Source organism: Chroicocephalus ridibundus, chromosome 9 (assembly GCF_963924245.1).
Source record: "Chroicocephalus ridibundus chromosome 9, bChrRid1.1, whole genome shotgun sequence".
Lineage (NCBI taxonomy): Eukaryota > Metazoa > Chordata > Aves > Charadriiformes > Laridae > Chroicocephalus > Chroicocephalus ridibundus.
In genome coordinates, this window is record NC_086292.1 from 21412407 (window position 1) to 21431166 (window position 18760).

Consider the following 18760-nt stretch of genomic DNA (forward strand, 5'->3'; position numbering starts at 1 on the left):
AGATAAAAAGGAATTTTGCTTTACTTTGGATGTGCGAAGATTTTTGCCAGGAGGTTGCTATGGTGACTTTTCAGCTCTCCCAAACCTCCTCATACTGTAATTACATCTCAAAGCCTGTGAGCTGGGAATCTTCGATTCTTTGGAGGAAGAATGTGGGTGGCTGACTCTTCAGGACGTTTTTCAACTAGCCATTTTTATTCTAAAACAAAACAAAGGGATTCATATACTTGTGCCTTTAACAGCTGCTTACAGTTTCTGTGAAACCTTCTGGCCTTGCTGGCTGCCATCCTCCCGAGACCTTCTGGAATAATTTTTAACTAAAAGGCTGCCTTTTCAGCACACCTCACTCTGCATTATGCATCAGTGCAGGTTATTTAGAGGATGTTTAGCTCGTGTTTGGACTGAGCTTTCTTTGTACCGCTGGATGTTATAATTTGGTCTCTAAGCTAAAACGTGCATAACGAGGGGAGCATTTTTGCATACCTTTAGCTTTTGCTATTTAATTCAGTTGTCACTGACCGATTGTGGAAAGCACAGAGACTGTGCAAATATCCTCCACATTTTCTAGTCAACACACCTGCCCAGTTCTGCGCAGCTCCCCCCGGGATAATGCGCCCTTAAAGAAGAGTTAAGGCCCAAAATACATGTCCTATGAATCAGAACCACCATCAGACCACTCTTGTTCAAAATAAACAGTATAAAATATTTAACAGCAAAGGGACCTGGTGTTAAGTTTCAGCAAGCAATTGTTATCCTTTTGCTTCCCCACAGAAGCATCGGGGCTCCTTGCGCGGAGCCCCAGTGGTGGCGGAGCAGAGGGAGGGCTGGAACCGCCCTCCGGACACTGAGCTATAAATAACATCCTTGACCATAAACCATAAATCCTGCACATTTTAGTGTAAAAGATTAGATTAGTTCACTAAAGAAGGTCAGGAAAATATTAGCAGGGTGTTAATCTTCTCTTTCAAAAACCTTGAAGGATGTAAATAGTCCAGAGCGTTTTCTGAGACAGCTGACAGCTCATACAAACTTATAGGTTACAAAATGGTTTTAATACAAAATTTACTTCTTCCATTCCTTTTTAATTTCAAAGCTAGGAGAAAATCTTTTGACAACGAGTAATTGAATCGTGTAGCACATATTTTAGAAACCTGGGTAAAGTCCTTATGAAGTTGTAGGCATTCAAGAAATACAACTTAAAGAATACAACCACACCTTCAGATTTACTTGTCTCCTTTCCTACAGGCTGATTCTAGAATGGCGTACGTTTTGTTCTGTCAAAATATCCCAAGCAGGTATTTTTAGAAGAAAAAAAATCATCACATTTTCTGTATTCATTTTTTATCTTAAAAGATTTATACTTTTAAAATTCAAATTGGAACAAGTGACCCAGAATGTGTTCTGAAACATGTTTCCCTTTTTCTTTCTTCATTATGTTTCAACATGAGAGGCAGTAGAAATTCTAATGAAAACAAAATCCTGTTCCCCGCCAGAGCAGTTATCAACGGTTCCTGAAAGAAACCTAGTGTCAGCGAACATTTTGCACCTTTTTTCTGGCAATCTGCTGTGCCGTCACCTCACATCGCTATGTTACGTGGCAGAAACGCTGGGTGAACATCCAGAATATGATGCTCAACAGGATCATGGACACTCTCCCACTTCCCGCTGTGCCACAGCTCTGCTGTTTCGGCAGAGTTTCCTGGGCATGGGCTTTTGAATGTCCATCTGTGGTGCAGCTCTCACCGGGGAAAATATGCCCCAGACGTTTACCCGCTTGCATCCAGCTCATTGCCAAGCCATTGCTGAGATGCTCCTGTCACTTCACTCACTAGGTATCACAGCGGGAGGGCTGCTGCCTACATACCCTGTCTCGTAACCACACCTGAGCACCATCTCTTCACTCTTAGCAGCCCTAAAGCTGCTCTTAGCAGCCCTTAATTTTTTCTCCATGACCACAAATGACATAACTGTAAAAAGTGCATCTGGACATCTGTTTTATGGTTGTAAGGACCAGATTGTTGGCCTTGCTCCATCTCTGAAGTCCTCACCAGTCCCCCAGCCCAGGGGATCCCCAGCTGGTGTCCAGGCACCGAGCCCAGGGCTGTTCCTCTCCCCTCAGCCAAGCACCTTTCCAGGCATCAGCGCCAGGAGTATGGCCACAGCACCCTGCATCTCATGTGAAGTTCAGTGTCTCTGCCCTGGCCTTTCACCTGTCAAAAATCACAGAATCACAGAATGGTTTGGGTTGGAAGGGACCTTAAAGTTCATCCAATCCCACCCCCCTGCCCTGGGCAGGGACACCTCCCACCAGACCAGGCTGCTCCAAGCCCCGTCCAGCCTGGCCTTGAACACCTCCAGGGATGGGGCACCCACAATATTGCATTACCCCCAAGGCTCAAGCATCACCAACCTTTCTCACAGCAAACTAAGCGGAGAACCTTCTGCCTGACCCAATGGATCCCTCTGCAGCACCCAGCAGGCGGTTCATCGATCCAGTCGGCTGCTGCTGTCACAGCCACAGCACAGAATTGCAGGGACGGAAAGTGCTACTTCCACACAACACACCTACACTCCACTCCCTGGCTTAATGGCCCCAGAGCGACTGCAGCGCGGAGACAGACACAAATTACAATGTCAACCTCATAAGTGATTTTATTAGTAGTGTCGCCTCCTAGTCCTCTGGAATTATGGATTATGAAAATTGCCTTGAAAGTAATTTGATGTCAGGAGACTTTGGCACAGAACCTTTATGGCTTGAGTGCTTAATATCGTATTAGACTCACGTTGTGGAACATTTAAGTAAGGAAAGAGGGAAGAGAAGGAAAGGTGAGGTAGACATGCGTGGCTGTGGTGGGAGTTCAAAAGATTGAGATAGATTGGTAGCAAAACTTGTGTGAAATGAAAAGACAGATTCTAAAATGACCTGTTTAAACCTGGCTTGTCTCCACAACATGGTGCGATTAAAGACACCTGGTCTGCTCAGGAAGAGCCAGCTCAAACGCACTGCTCTGCACAAGCTGATTTACCACGCTCCTGTCTGGGGCACAGGACAGGTCACAAGTCCCAGGCATGGCCAAAAGAGTCCCTATTAGGGACCCTGATCAACCCCCCCACCTCTGCCGCAGCAGTCTTCACCACTGTGAAGTGCTTGATTGCATTTGGCTGCCCTTGATGAAGCACCTTTGCCTTCGGTGCTCCCCCACCTCCCCAGGAGAAGGGGACGCTTGTAGGCACAGGCACAGCTTGGCCTGGGGATCGACGCGCACAGGGCTTGGGCCTTGGTGAGATGGAGGGAATATTCCCCACTTTCCCTCACTTCTTCAGTTTTCCCCACCGGCATATCAATCCCAGGCGTCTGCCTACTGAGCAATAAGAAGCAGCAGTGGTTCTTTCTGCTGCAAAAGAAACTTTATTAAATACATCCCAAGACACTTTTTGCCTGCAGAACTCTGTGCCTTTAAACTTCGGCTTGAGAAGAATGAAGAGTGGATCGTTAGAGTAAGGGTTCAGCCTAACTAGACCTCCTGCTAATTGAGCATAGCAAAAATACACAACAAATAGCAGAAGGACCTGCGGCCACATGCCATAATGATTATGCAGATAAGCCACCAACACAGCTTTTATTTTTTAAGGTATTCATGACACACAGGAGGAAATATTTCTTATGGAATTTCATTTATATCTTATTCTGAGCAAGTTCTTGTCCTTCCTTTGTCAGAGGCGTAATCACGCTACAGCCAGGACAAGGAGTGCAAAGGTCTTAATTACACTGGGTGAAATTTAGAGAACTTAATATAATGACTCTATTACGGAAGTAACAAACATCCATTGACTTGAGTGGGGACCCAGCTTAGTCATCACGCAGTACGAGCTGAACCCCGGCAGACCGGTGCCTGCAGATGTTTGCAGACCATGGGCTGACTGGGGACCACTGGATGTCACTGTTGCCCCACACAAGTCGTGCTGATGGGCCTTTCCCTGGGCACACAGCAGGTGGCTCCTGCGAAGAAAACGCTGTCATTGAAGCAAGAGGAAAAGTGGCATAAAAAGAAGCAAGCTGCTTATTTTTCAAAAAGCAGGATTAAAAAGAAAGAGTAGAACTGCAAGGAAAAGGGAGTGAATTTTGCTCGAGGGTCATCGCTGACCTCCAAGGACGAGGTGAGCTCATCTCCATAGGGTTTGCAGCAGTGGGAGCTTGGAGTCCAGCCAGGCACTCACCCACAGCCTCGCAGAAGGCAACATGTGCCAAGCTGACATATGCTGGAAGGAGACATGGATTGTGTCCATCAGCCACACGTTACTGCCTAATGTATGAGCCCCGGAGACTGAAAAGGCCATTGAGCACGGCTCTCGGGACACAGTAATCCAGCTGCAGGACAGGAAAGCCGACCTGCAGCATTGCTGAGTCCCTCTGCTTCGCCTCCAGCTCCTTCATAAACATCCTCCTGTCCAGACCCTGAGTGCAGGTACAGTGCAGGAACAAAGGCAGAAAAACAAACATGAGACAAGAGCACTGTCCAGCCATTAATAATTTCCACTGCCATCCTTCCACAAGCCAGAAACACCTTCTGTAAGGAAAGTAAGAACTGTAAGCTGGGCTCAGATGTTTCTTAAGGTTAAAGTCATTTGTGTCAGTGAGACAGAGTCCTTCTTACACAAGACCACCAAAATTACAAACCAGAGATTCAGCCTTTAGTCTGTGCCAGGTTACACTTTAAGGCCTCCTTTCCCTGGTAAAATCTTAGTGATATTCATACAAATATGATGGAGTTATGATTCTCCTCTGGGATGAACACCACTGTCCAGGCAGGAGTTCAGAAAGATGGGGACCTCCATAATAGTCTGAGGGGTAACGGTTTTAAACTGGAAGAGGGGAGATTTAGATGAGGTATCAGGAAGAAATTCTTTGCTGTGAGGGCGGTGAGCCCCTGGCCCAGGTTGCCCAGAGAAGCTGTGGCTGCCCCATCCCTGGAGGTGTTCAAGGCCAGGCTGGATGGGGCTTGGAGCAACCTGGTCTGGTGGAAGGTGTCCCTGCTCAGGGCAGGGGGTGGCACTGGATGAGCTTTGAGGTCCCTTCCAACCCAAACCATTCTGTGATTCTATGATTCCTTCAACTTACTGAGGGCTGATTCTTCTCTTTGACTTTTTCATGCCTGGTGGTTGTAGTTTCAGGAAAAATGATCCCCTGCTCTGAATTTTGCGTTGGACTCTTTGCATTGGAAACATGCCCTGGACCCACTCTCTGCCTGTTCCTCCCCATGAGCAATGGGACTTTCCCTCCTGCCCTTTCCGTTCCATCTGCTCCATCAACCGCACAAAAGGGCGTTTCTGATCAGTGATGTTCCCAAATCAGCTTCCTGATGGGATTCCTAAATTTTCCCACATTTACGGCTTCCATCAAGGTATGTTGAATGGAGGAAAATCCTGATCCCAAGTTATATGGGCACCTACATTTAGAAGTTATTTAAAGGCTGGAAACTTACTGATCATAACCCAAGGATTTCTGCATGGCTATAATGCTGCTAGTCAAAAATATGAAAGCTCCAGTTACTCTGAGAGCCACCAAAACTGTGTGGTTCAGTGGTGATAACAGACTAAATATTTCAGACATTCAGCTGACAAAACCAGACAAAAGCAATAGGAAGAAATCTTGTTCCATAATAACCCACGGACACGCAGCTGCAGATGTGGAAGGGAGCGCGGCACACCAGTGGCAGGATTCCCTCGGTAGCCCCTGCATCCAGCTGGGGAGTCGGAGCCACCCAAACTATCTATCTGAACTATTCTGCTAGGAAAATACAGATGACACAGAAACTCAAATAAGATAAGTGTCATAGCCGAGATTTTTTCCACAGCCTGAATTCAACATGTCACATCACCGCTGCTTTTCTCATTCCCTGTGGCTGGGGAATTTCTTAAAGTGATAAGAACATTTTCACTAGACAAGAACTAAAACCCTGTAAAAGCTTTGCAGTTACACATAATAGGGTGAGATTCATATCTCACGTAAGAGGATATAAATTTCTCCCTCTGCTTACACTAGACCTGGTTGTGCAGTCAGGGTCCCAAAACACAGGGGCTGTTACCAGCTTACGGGACAGCACTCTGTCACATCAGCCCTTGGTTCCCCCAGGACAGACTGCGCTGCTACGAGGCAACATTCCTTCTCTGTAACGTGTCTTATAGGCTAGGATTTATTATTAGATTTTATTTTATTACCGAGCAATGCCGGGAGTCTTTTTACTTACTCTCTTGCTTACCAGAGAGAAGTGTATTTTGCCCATTAATTATGGCTATGAGATGTGAGCGGGAGGAAGAGCTTTTGTTTTCTCTCCGTTCTAGTTAGTTAACCGCATGTATCTGGTGAGAAGGAAAAACAGTCATGCAGAGGTAGAGTCTGGTAGATGGAAACGTTGCTTCATGGCCTGCCTTGAAGTTGCTGGTGGTTTTGGTGCACCTCTCATGCAGATGGTGCGTGTCAAACATGCAAGCTCTGCCTGCAGATCCCAGTAACTCCCCATTTCACCAGCTGACAAAACCAGCCATACCTGTCCTTTCCCACCAGAAGTTCCTCCAGGCTGGGGTTGCCAGTGGTCTGCAAAGGGAGAGAAGGAAGATGGTACCCTGTTGTAGGATGGATGGCTGAAGGCCAGAGGGGTTGGATGTTGTTCAACTACACTACATCTCAACCCATCCCCACCTTCACACAGGGGAAGGGGCCAGGAGGTGGTCAGCAGGAGGGCTGAAGTCCTGGTGGCCAGAGGGCTTCCTTCCCTGCCCGCAATGGCCAGACTACGGTCACAACAGTGCCCACATCGCCACTGTTTGCCGAGGGTAGCCATGGGTTTGTCCTGTGGCTTCCGACTCCTGTCCGTGACTGTGGCTGAGTGTCTGTTTTAGCTCTGCCAGCACAGGGCAAACCTCAGGCAATCCAGTGGTTTGATCCAGAGGCATTTATTCTAAGTGCATCCTCATGCCATCTGCACTCTGCTCAGAAAATTTTGATTAGGAATTTCATAAGACACCCCTTTAACTCTTTTAATTCCTCTGTAAATAGGCAACTGCCTTTACTTAGCAACTGCCTGACTCATTTCCTCTCTGAGCAATCCCCTGGGCTCACTCTGCAGTACTTCCTCTTTGCATTTTCTACATCTTCTGATATTTTTCCTTTTTTAGCTGAGGCAGGCCGTTAAAAATAGCAACAGGATCGCTCTGTGTGTTTGTAAAATCAATACTAACACCCCAAAGATCCTCTCAAACCCTTTCTCAGAATCATTCCATTTTCAGTTGTATAATTACTGTTAAGTCTTGAGGCAAGAGAAAGGATGTGTTTTAGTAGTCCTAAAAAAAAATAAATCTTGATGAACATGTAAACTTCTTCAACATAACTCATATTTATGTTTTGAAATACTTCTGAAATAATATTGCCATTAACAATCTCACCAGAGTAGGACAAGCAGACTTAAGGGATGAAAGTTTTTGCCACCTTTGTATTTTCAGCAGATGCCTGGAGGACATACTGTTCTTCGATGCCCTCTTCTACATGAGTTTTCAATACTTATCACCTAGAACTGTCCTAATACAGAGATAATTTTTTGCTGTAAAGAGACACCAACATTCTAATACATGAAAGCCCAAACCCTTTAACGACTCTGTGGAACAAGCTGTGCTGTGCCAATCAAGATGATTTCATCAAAAAAATTAGTCCTGCTTTTAGGTAAAGAAGGAGTTTCAGCTGCACCAGCTGCAATAGCATTGCTTGAAGAAAACTGAAAATAGCCATTATTTTTTCAGTGCGATTCTGTTTACCACAGACGTGTCAGCGTGCTGGGTGCCCTATGCTCACACTGCACGTATGTACGGCAGATGACGTACCTGTCCTGTCCCCTGTCCCCTTTCGGGGCAAGAGCCTTGCTCAGGCCGTGGAGAGTAAGGCTTAAACCCGAGACTTCCCTGCACAACCAGTCAAATGTCCTTTCTGAAACCAGAAAAGTCACGACCGGCAGCTGGTGATATTTCTGCGAATGCCACCCATGGCGGCAGGATCCCAGCGTCCGCCGCTCCTGGGTCTGACCCGTCCTAGGGGATGGTGAAGGAAGCATCTCTGCCAGGAGCACTTCATTCAGCCTGGGCAGAAATGAGCCAAAACTGGTTCTAGAACTCCTAAGCCCAGGAGATCCTTAAATCTAAACCTGAGCGTGAACTCCGCCGAAGGGATGTACCTTTGCAGCCCCTCAGAATGTTCCATCTGCTCTGCTTGGGGCGTTTGGGAGCCAGAGATAGCTTTTAATTGCCCTCTCCTGGCTCACTTCCAATTGAATTTTGCTTTAATGTTTGTACATGAGAAGGAGGGATAATTGAAGGGGAGGGGACTCTGCTCGAGTCAGAAGTGTGTATGTTCAGCTGATTTATAGCAGGTAATAACCAGGATCTCACTGGATTGGTCCCATTGGGAAGACGGTCTGAAAACAAGAGTCAGATTTACTCAGTATTTACAATACTGAGCCTTGCTTCATTGGGCACAGAAGAAGAAAACCAAGCAGGGCTTCTCCTATTCCCAGTTTCCAATCAGGGTCATCAGCATGGCCTATGCCCAAGGCAGCCTGTCCTTCTGTTATTTCAGGAGGCCATTAGATGACTCCTTTTCTCACTGACACACAAACCATCCAGCTTGCCTCAAATCCTCTAGCCTTTACCTCTGGAAGAACAAGCTTTGACATGCAGCCCATTGCTTTGGCTGGGAAACCAAAGAGAAACATCACCCTTTAGCTGTCATTACAGAAATAGGTGGTAATTAGTTTTTCTATTCAGTTTCCAAGAGCACAGTGGTAAGTGAACACCAGCTTTAACCAAGTCTGCAGTTGATGCACCCTCCGCCACACATGAAGCATTCATAATTCCTGATTTATTCTGTTCTGCCCCAGCCTGCTGGAGATAAATTCTAGATCAGATGCTACGTAGCATCCTTCTGTGCTGTATCCTACATTTAGTCACTCCACGCAGGCACGCACCTTATTTCATTTCTTGCGTTAAATAGTGCAGTGTGTTCAAGTGAATGGTTTCTTAAGGACTGCACTGCGTCAAAGGCTTTTAAGGCAAATTGTCCCATGGAAGCGGGATGAAATGTGAATGCAGAATGCAGCTTTGTGCTGGTACCACTTCTCTCTGGAAATGAGGTGTTCGTCAGAAAAGCAGCCAACAGGCATGAGTAGTTCTCTCTTTAGTTCTGCAGGTGGCACCAAGCATTTAGTTGTGAGACATATTTGTTCTTTTAAAGCTAGTTTGAATATCTACCAACCCTTCCCATATCACAACCTATATACTAGAATGGTGCGTAGACAAAGCAATGAGGTCTGTTTTGATCCTCATCCCTAGATGGTGGTGACATAAGCTACATCTCACGGTGGTGATGCAGCACTTCTTCCACCAGCTCTGAGTCCCATCTCTCTGTTCTGCGCCAGTCTCCACTCCTATCTGCAGGATTATTTTTTTCACAACCTCATAAGCCTCATTTAATTTTTCAAAATCTTAATTTTTTCTTAGTTTCAGGCCCCTGTTCCTCTGCTCCGCTCCTGTGAGCTGATCTCCATGAGAAGTATTCCTTGACCGATGAACACCACAGCCAGGCACAGCTGGGATGCGTCAGTCGGCTGGTGGACAAGTCTCATGTTGCCACAGCTTCTCCATCCAGAGTGAAGGGGTTCAAAACATCACATTTACATTAGCCAAGGAGAGGAATGAAGGGCACAGAGGGAGGAAAGATGAAACTCGGCAGCCTTCCCCCTGTGCAATAAAAGGCACAGAAATAGAGGTAGAGAAGCCACATTATATAGACATTTAGAAGCAAGACTGTTGTGCTGCACTGTGCAGAGCCTCTTGCAGTGAAATATCTTGCAGATATTTCTCTTGCAGCCAAATATCCTGCTCATCTGCAGACCCTGGGTTCTCTCCAGCTGGTCGGTGGTTCACCCATCAATCCTTGCTGTCCCTGGGACTGTGGTGGGAACCGAGGTGTGAGGCATAGATAGCCCCGGCTGGGGGAAGACTGGAGAGAAGCCAGTGGCAGGAGTGTGGGATTACAGCTGAGGCCAGCCACCAGCTTGCTGCACCCAGGGAGGGGGGTCACTATCCAGCCCCCATCCCTATCCCTGCAGTCCTACCCACGCCTCGCACCCTCCACCCGGCCTTGCCCAAGCTGCTGTGGGAGGCTGTGACCCCAGACCCCTTCCACAGGGGCCAGTTTTCTGCCGATTTAATCCCGCCGAGACAGGGAAGGGCTGGTACTGCACGGCCAGGGCACCCTTTCCACCACACCAGAGCACCCTGCTCCATGCCAGCTCTGGCTGACCCACACGCCCACGCTGGTTTGGTGCGCCAGGGAAAGACCCAGGACTAAAAGTGGACCTGGTTGAGAAATATAAACTAAATGTCCTCATTCCTAACCACTTGCCATCACTATAAAACTTCAGTGCCACAGCCACAACTCTCTCAAATTTGCAAATCGCGAGCTGCCTCCCAGCTAGGCCGGGTGCTTTGAGTTTTCGAGGCTCAGTTGGGGATTATCGGCCTCTGCCAGTTCCCTTTTTGGGTGCTCCTTCACACAGATGGCCCAGCCGGCTGCATTGTGTCAGAACCAGATTGCATTTCACTGCAGCCTTTTGGAGCTGTTACTCTATCCCCAGGCTAACATATCTCCCATACTCACGTGCGAAACGGGGAGAGACAGCTTAGTGGCCCGAGCCCAAAAACGTTATGACTTATTAATTTAGCAACACGTTTTATTAACCACTGGCAGCACTGGCTGAAGAGCAAAATGAGGAAGTCGGATTCATCCTTGACTCCCGTGTTTCAAAATAAACGAACCCGTCTATAGCTCTGCGCAGTCATGCTCAGAGCAACCGTGAGCTCCTGGGCTGGACATGGAAGGAAATAATTGGAAATAGAAGATGCTATACCTGTCCCGTCCTCCTCTGCTCCCACTCAACCAAGCACTCTGCTCTCTGGCTGGATTGCAGGGAGGTTCTGCTCTGCACCCACATTTGGCAGCTAGTTGTGCTGTGCTTTATTTTCTTAGCTGGGATAACCATGCTCACAAGGTACGTACACTGTACATTTAGAACTGGTGAAGATTTTCCTTCATTTCCTTATGTTATAGGGACAAAAAATCCCAGATTATTTCACTGAGGAAGCATTTCTGGCCTACAGCCGAGTGTGCTGCTTTGTACTGAGGCATGTACTTGTTACAATATGTTATAGAAATATTATAATACTTAAAAAGTAGATAGCGTCTTATAATTTCAAAGCACTGTATAACCACTAACTAATTGAGGTTCATGGCATCGCCTCTAAGCAGATAAGGAACTACCACTGAAAAGTAAGTAGCAGCCAACACTTATTACCCTGAGGTCTGAACTACAATAGTTATTTTTCCAGGTGTGGAACAGCAGAATAATTGAGCTAAATCAGATGCCACTGTACAGTAATAACTGGCAAACGTCAGCATTTAAATGGAAACTTCATATGGAAACCCCCCACCCCCATCCACTCTTCCACCCACCAGCCAGCAGGGGTTGCACAGCTGAATGATACCATCGCAGGATTTGTCACAACTTCTTTTCACACCAGTTACACCGCCCTGACACCGCCAGGAGTCAGTGGGGTGCAGGCGGGCTGAAAATCATGCCCCCAGGAATCCCCCGAGAAAAGACAAGGCTACAAACCTGGTAGTCTGAGCAGGCTGTTGTCATGCTAAGAAGAAGAACCAGTATTGCTGGCGGAAAGCAAACACCTCCTGCTCAGACCTACCGAGGTTCTTTATCATTTCCTACAGCAGAGCAAGCTTCGAAAGCCCTCTGTGTGAGCCCCCTGCTTTGATCCAGTACTAAAATACCTCGAAATTTGGAATCTCAGGTACAGCAGGTGCTGTATCACCACAGTAAGGCAAAGGAGAATCTCCAGGACACTTGAAACTTCTCTCCCTTTTTAGTACTTCGCTGGACAAACCATGCAACCTCAACAACACGCTCGCAGCCGAGTTTATACACATAGGGGTATTATTGCAATGTCTTCACAGTAATTTATACTAGGCCACTTACCACAGGATTTCAAATCCCTTCGGGCTCACCAGTGTTGACTTGAGACAGAAACCTTCAAATGTGAAAGCAGAAGTCACGGCAAATAAACTAGTAGAAACTCTATTAGCAAGTCTGGGACCTGTGCTAATTGCAGTCATACCGAAAGCCATGAACTCCCAGAAAACAAGAGCCCTGTTAGCAGGGCAAGAAGGTTAGAGACCACCAAAACCGAAGGGTTTGCCTTGAAAAGCTCCCTAGAGTATGTGCTCGATGCTTTACCCAAGCTGTTTGTCTGGCTACTGGGCGTCGAGCTGGTTGGTGGCTGTTGAGCATGGTTAGCTGTGTGGGGATGGGAGAGAATTAGTGGGTGCTCTGAAGGGTGCTCCTGGAGTTAATATCACTTATATGTTCACCCAGCATCAGCACAACATGTTCCTAAAGGATTCCCACATGCTATTCCCATGTTGTATTTATTTCAGAAATATTTAAGTATCTTGCTAGTTTGGCCCTTAAACTTTTCAAAGAAAGGAATGGGGCTGTCCTTTGCAAAGATGTAAATAAATGCGAAGCTGGAAGGTAAGAGACTGGATGGAGTGGATTTCTTGGGGGGCTACAATCCTGCAATTTGCTGAATCCGTTACCCACAGCATCAATTTACTCATCATGGTGCACTTACCTACTATTTGACACACAATGCTTCGAAGAACTGGGGCAGTGCTCATTACAGACAGCTACCCAGGAGGCCTAATTGCGGAGTACATCACTGATTACGTTAGAGGGGGGTGTAATAACCGATTGGCTGTGCATGCAAAGTGGAACTGGCGTACTTCTAGCATCTGCATGATTTGTATCTCTGGCTTAGAAAACCCTAGTTTTTATAAACAGGCCTCACATATACCACCTTTACACAGTCCAGCTGGGGACATCTTGTTACCTGCCTGGTAAAACTCATAATTTTATAAAAGAAATTTTCATTAATTAATTTGCTTTTTCATAAATGGAGCACATGTCCTTTTTCTGTGGTGGAAAGCCTACTTCTGTTCCAGCTCCAGTATTTTGAAACTGTGTTCTGCTAGGAAAACTCTGTGCTCAGTGATCTCCCCAAAGAGCAAAGCACTCCTTGCTTTATTGCTCTGAAGCTAAAATGCTTTCTTTAGATTTTAATCTTGAAGGCTTCCCAAAACTGACATTAAATAAAAATGTGAAGCCAAAGGAATCGTGGCATGGTTAACTTTTGAGGGAGAGACAGTTAGAAAATGCTCAAGGAGAAACATATGGCCTTTCTCTTCCTGCTCCATGCCACCATTCAGGGCTTTAACCGAAGAGGAATCCAAACGTGAAAGCATGAAACCTGCTTAGGACAGATGCTAGCCATTTGTTATGGCTGTTCCTGCAATGCAATCCACAGTTTCGAGAATAAATGGCACTGCTGTGATTCTGTAACAACAACTTCACAAACCAACCCTACCAGGCAGGGAAACCAGCCACAGATGGGCTGATGCTTGTGTTTTAAGGCTCTCAGCTCCAAATCTAACTGCTTATCGCTACTTCCAGAGTCTGAGGTCCTCGTGTTTACTAAGAGCTGTCTAATGGGTCCAAAACTGACTTTTGGGTTAAATTCAGGGAGGAAAAAAAAGTGTAAAAAGAGAGTTTTGTTTGTGTAAAATGAGCAGAAGCCTGAGCAGAATCTGCCCCTGCGTCTCTCGCTATGTGTGCATGGATGTGTGGGTGCAGGGAGGCAGAGGAAATATGTGAGAGAAGTCATAAAAGCTCCTAGATAATGGCTCTAAAGTATTTCTAAATCATTGCACAAGTAACAATATACAGAGACTTAAATTCAGACACAAGGGATCTATTTTACGTGGACAGAAGAATACTCATGTGGAATACGCTTACAAAGAAGCTTCTTTAGGCAAAACAAACAAACAAACACTAGAGTCATTTATCTCCTTGCCCTCTTTTTGAGCTGGAATACAGGAGCTTCACAGTGTTAGAGCTTAAAACCGTGGCAGGGGCCTCCCGCTGTCCCTGGCGAGTCGATATGCAGAATCCCACTTCAGTTCCTTCAGCTGGTCAGGAGCAGAGGGCCCGTTTCATGGGAGGACAAGGTAGGGTCTATGGCAGAACAGCCTGCGAGACCAGGGGCTTTCCACACCGGGTAAGAAGCCAGCGGGAATTGCCAAAGCAGCAATCTCCAAGCCAAAACAGGAAGGAACACCGTAGGTTTCAGGAACAACTATACTGTTAAGCCTCTCCTCTAAATACTTTTCTTACCAAAATGAACTACTCCGTGTTTGCCCAAGCGTTATTTCAATATGAAATTGGTCTTTAAAAGCTGATTAAGGAATCCACAGGCTAAAATGTTTCTTGATACTGCTGAATAGGACCCGCAGCTTTTACCCCATATTGAACTTGGTACGGTTGGATTAATTCAATGGGGAGAGGCAAGTTCTGCAGCAGAATTAACAGATTGTAACTCCCCGACAAGAAACGGAACTACAGCGTCTCAACACTGTGACTGCAGCCAGCACCTCTCTGTGCCAGACACACATAGTCTTTTATTGTGCCATTCCTAACAGCATCCATCTCACACCACGAGCATCTTTGGCCTCTGGCAGAGAGGAAAACAAATTGGACACAGTCGTCCTAAAACACAACTTGTCTGTGCCCACTCCCATGTGTAGGGGAAGGGTCCCCGTACAAGCTGCTTGGAACAGCAGCTAGGTGGCATTGGGATAAAGGAGGGATTTTCAGGTAGGTAAATCCCAAAATACTGCAGGAAGATGAAATTTGGATTAAATTAGCTCCAGCTCTATTAAGTGTGTTAGTAAAATCATTATCGGGTGTTTGAGGCTTGGTGGGTTTTTGCTGTTCCTTCTCTCCCGCTCGGTGAGTAGGGCAGTGGCACCGTCCCTGCTGGGGTTTGCCTTGGCTGGGGTTCCCTTTCCTTTGGCATAGGAATAGCTGGGAAAAAGGCTGCACATTGCCTGTACTGAAGTTGCACAGGGAATCAAGGCAAATATAATGAGGCTATTAAATCAAGACCTGCCGAGAAATCTAGGAAGAGCAGGTGGCAATATGATGCAAAAGGTCTACAAGCAGCTTGGGAAATGGGAGCTGCTCCTGACAAATCTCGTTCTTACTGCGGACGGAGCCACTCTCCAAACTCCAAGCAAATATCTTACAGCAACTTAGGAAAGCAAAGACTTCAAAGCGTCTATCCTTCCCCCTCATCACTACAATCTGCTCTTTATTTTTGCTTTTTCCAAAAGCAGTGAGGCAGTTTTCAGGGACTCTCCTCTGCTCTGCCAAGGAGCTCTGCACGTAATAAAATTAGCATGAATGACTGCTCTTCCCTTCTGTCCAAGGAGGCTGCTTTGGAAACTGATCTTTCAAAAGAAGCCACCTTTGAGCTGTCAGAAAGCAAAACATCTAAGCAGCGTTGAGTTACTGAGAAATATTGTCACGCTCAGATAACTGAAAAATTATTCTGTATTCTCCAATTTCCTGTAAGTACTCACTTCTAGTGAGGGATCAATCAGAAGGATTCTAGATCATTACACAGATTTGAGGAGTCATCTAAGAGTCTTCCCAAAAATGCCCTCTCAGTCAGCTGTGCAGCACTGTTAGCATAATACTGTAACTCTCCACAATGGTGTTCTATCTCAACACCGCTTGGAACAATACAATATTCATAAAAAGCCACTGCTGGAATATATTATCTCATCAGCACATGATGATAAGATTAAATTGTTTGGTGTTAGAAGTGATAAGGATTACGATATCAGTGTTTAGCTTGTTGATATTGTATGACTTAGTGCCATTGACAGTAATCACATCAAAATTCTGGATAATTTCAAATGATTCAGTAATAATTACCAGATTGTGCTGTAGGCAAAGGGAAATGCTGGGATCTGCAGAGCCCGTGCAGCATTTGTACAATGACTCAGTGGGATGGGATTTGTACCTAAAGAAAACTGACTGAGCTAATTCCCCTTAATCTTTTTCTTTGGGAAATGTACTCCTCCAAATCAGAGCAGGACAAGAGAGAAACAAGTAAGAAAACTATTTAAAAAATTAGCCAGCTGCTCCACAGATCATGCAACAAATTCTGGACCACATTTAGGTTCTTTGGGGCACAGAGTAGCCTACTGCTGTCTCTGGCTGCTATCACTGCAGGCTCCTAAACACTGTGGCAATACAAATGAATGGCTAGTGATGAGAGCATTAGGTGTCTACACATGCAGCGAGCAGGTGAGCACAGAGCATCTCAGTTTAGTTGAACAGATGTAGCTTTTACACATGCTGTTTAGGCAGTCACTTTCACAAAATTAGCCCAAGAGCTAAACTTGCTGTTATTTACCATTATTTTTTGCTATCTTCAGTGTGCTCAACCTACCAGACACACACATACATATAAATACACATACACACATCTAAATACAGTAACTGACAACCTCAGAGACACCTTCTGCCTGATGGAAAACCATAAAATAAATAGGTAGGTACATAAATGCTGAAAAGATAAGGTATGTTAACCCCAGTAATAATTAAAATTTGGATTTCAAAGGGAATACGTATGCTAAGGCAACGCACAGGTGTTATTCTATGAAATGAGAAGTGGTGGGCATGCAGAGGATTACAGACAGGGAAAGAGTGGACCGGTTTCCACATGTATTATGTGTGCACTTTCTTTCTCAATTTATTCCTTTCTGTATAAATTGGTGTCCTGTCGTTACAAAACTATTATACAGCAAAGGATGACCCAAGATACAGAACTGGTGTCACACACTGAAGTGTCAAACCTTTTCTGCTACCCAAGGTAGACACACGATCACGGTGTCTTCACTTGAACTCATTTATTTATTTATTTTACGTCACCGCTTATTATGCTCTATCTAAATTTAGAAGGCAATTCTGCAATCCTTGCATTGAATAATACTTGTTCTGGCCAATATTCCCCAAACACACACGCAGGAATTTTAGACTCACAAAAACTCAAGAGCTGGAGAAGACCTCAAGAGGTCACACAGTCCCTCCTCCTGCCCTCCCATCAGACCTGCCTTTTTGGGTTCATCCAGCGACAGATCTCCTGTGTTGGAGCTTTACCACTTCCCCAGCAATCTATCACACCTGATAATGTTTTCCTTAAACTGAACCATTCATCTTCCCTGATTAAAATCAAGTCTATTGCCTTTTATTCTCTCTGCTTCAGTCAAAGCAAGCAGATTATCACCCCTATTTGTCACTTCTTTGGACTAAAAAAAGAAAAATCCCAATTCTTTCACTTTCCTCATCTATCTTCCATTGTTTTTGTTGACTTCCTCCAGATCTTCTCCAATTGTATATTTCCACAAGAGTAGTCCTGCAATGTCTTCCCATTGCTGAGCTGCGCGGAGGACCACTCTGTGTCCAGGAGGTGACCCTTTCTGTCCGTGCTCGCAGGCAGGCGCTTCCCTTTTCACAATACCATGGCTCTGTTGACTCATGCCTAGCTTGTGACAGTCCAGATTATTTTCTGCTCTATCTGCTATTTAGCAAGCTGTTCTCTACCTTGTCGTTCTGCAATTAATTATTCCTCTCTAAATGTTCTATCTTGCATCAGTACGTATTTCTCCTCATTTTCTTCTGGACTGTAATTCTAACTTTCAAGATAATCTTGAATTCTAAGCTTGTCCTCTACCATATCAGCAGTGCTTATCCATTCTGTCATCCAGGTAACTAATAAACATACCGGGCCAAGGACAAACTAAGGGTTTGATTCTGTATCTCTATATGAAGCAATATTGGCTGATAACTTTACATCTAAGGGATTATTCACCCGGATAAATACAAGTCAACTTGAGCCAAGACTGAGAAACGAGGTCCTTAGAGTACAGAGGTATTAGCAACACAGATTGTTGCAGGTACTTGTCCCAGCAGGGCAGTAATGAAGAAGAATGTGCAGTTAAAGCCCATTTGGAAAGAAGGTTGGACAGCTACAGTCATTTTCATGCCACCAATTTTCTTTCTATCGGCCACGGCAGTTACATTCGCCACAGGAAACCCACTATAATCCGTCACAATATGTGCCTTGTGCTTTTGCATTTAGAACATTTTGAAATACTTTTTCATAATTTTTCAAAATCCTATGCACAGATATAAATATACAGATACATCTAATTTCCCTGGTTTCTTGTTTTAGCTCTTACTCAGCGAGACTCCGACATAAATGAAGTTGGACGCACATGAACGTTTTACTATTAGAGACTTCAGTGTTCACAGCGGTTAGGATCTGCAGGCTCACAGGAAATCTGGGGGCTGGTTTTTTGAACTAGAATATAAAAACTGTTATACCAGATTTCAGACTAAGTCCAGTCAAGCACAACTGTGTAACACCAGATACTTTGGAGAACAGGGTAAGAAATAGATTCATGGGTGGGTTCTTCTTCCTCTAACACCCTCCCGGATCTACCAGTGCCTCAAGCATTTTCTGAGCAAGCATTTTATTTTTATTTTGCATTTGGGTCATCACATGTGCAAGCTTCTACTTGACTAATAGCAGCTACTATCATTTTGACTAATTTTGGTATTTCTTAAAATGAAATGGATCATATCCAATATCATATCCAATCCCTGGAATCTCAAATTGCATGCAGTGCCAGGGCTCCATTGATTTTCATCTCATAATGCCAATATGCACCCAT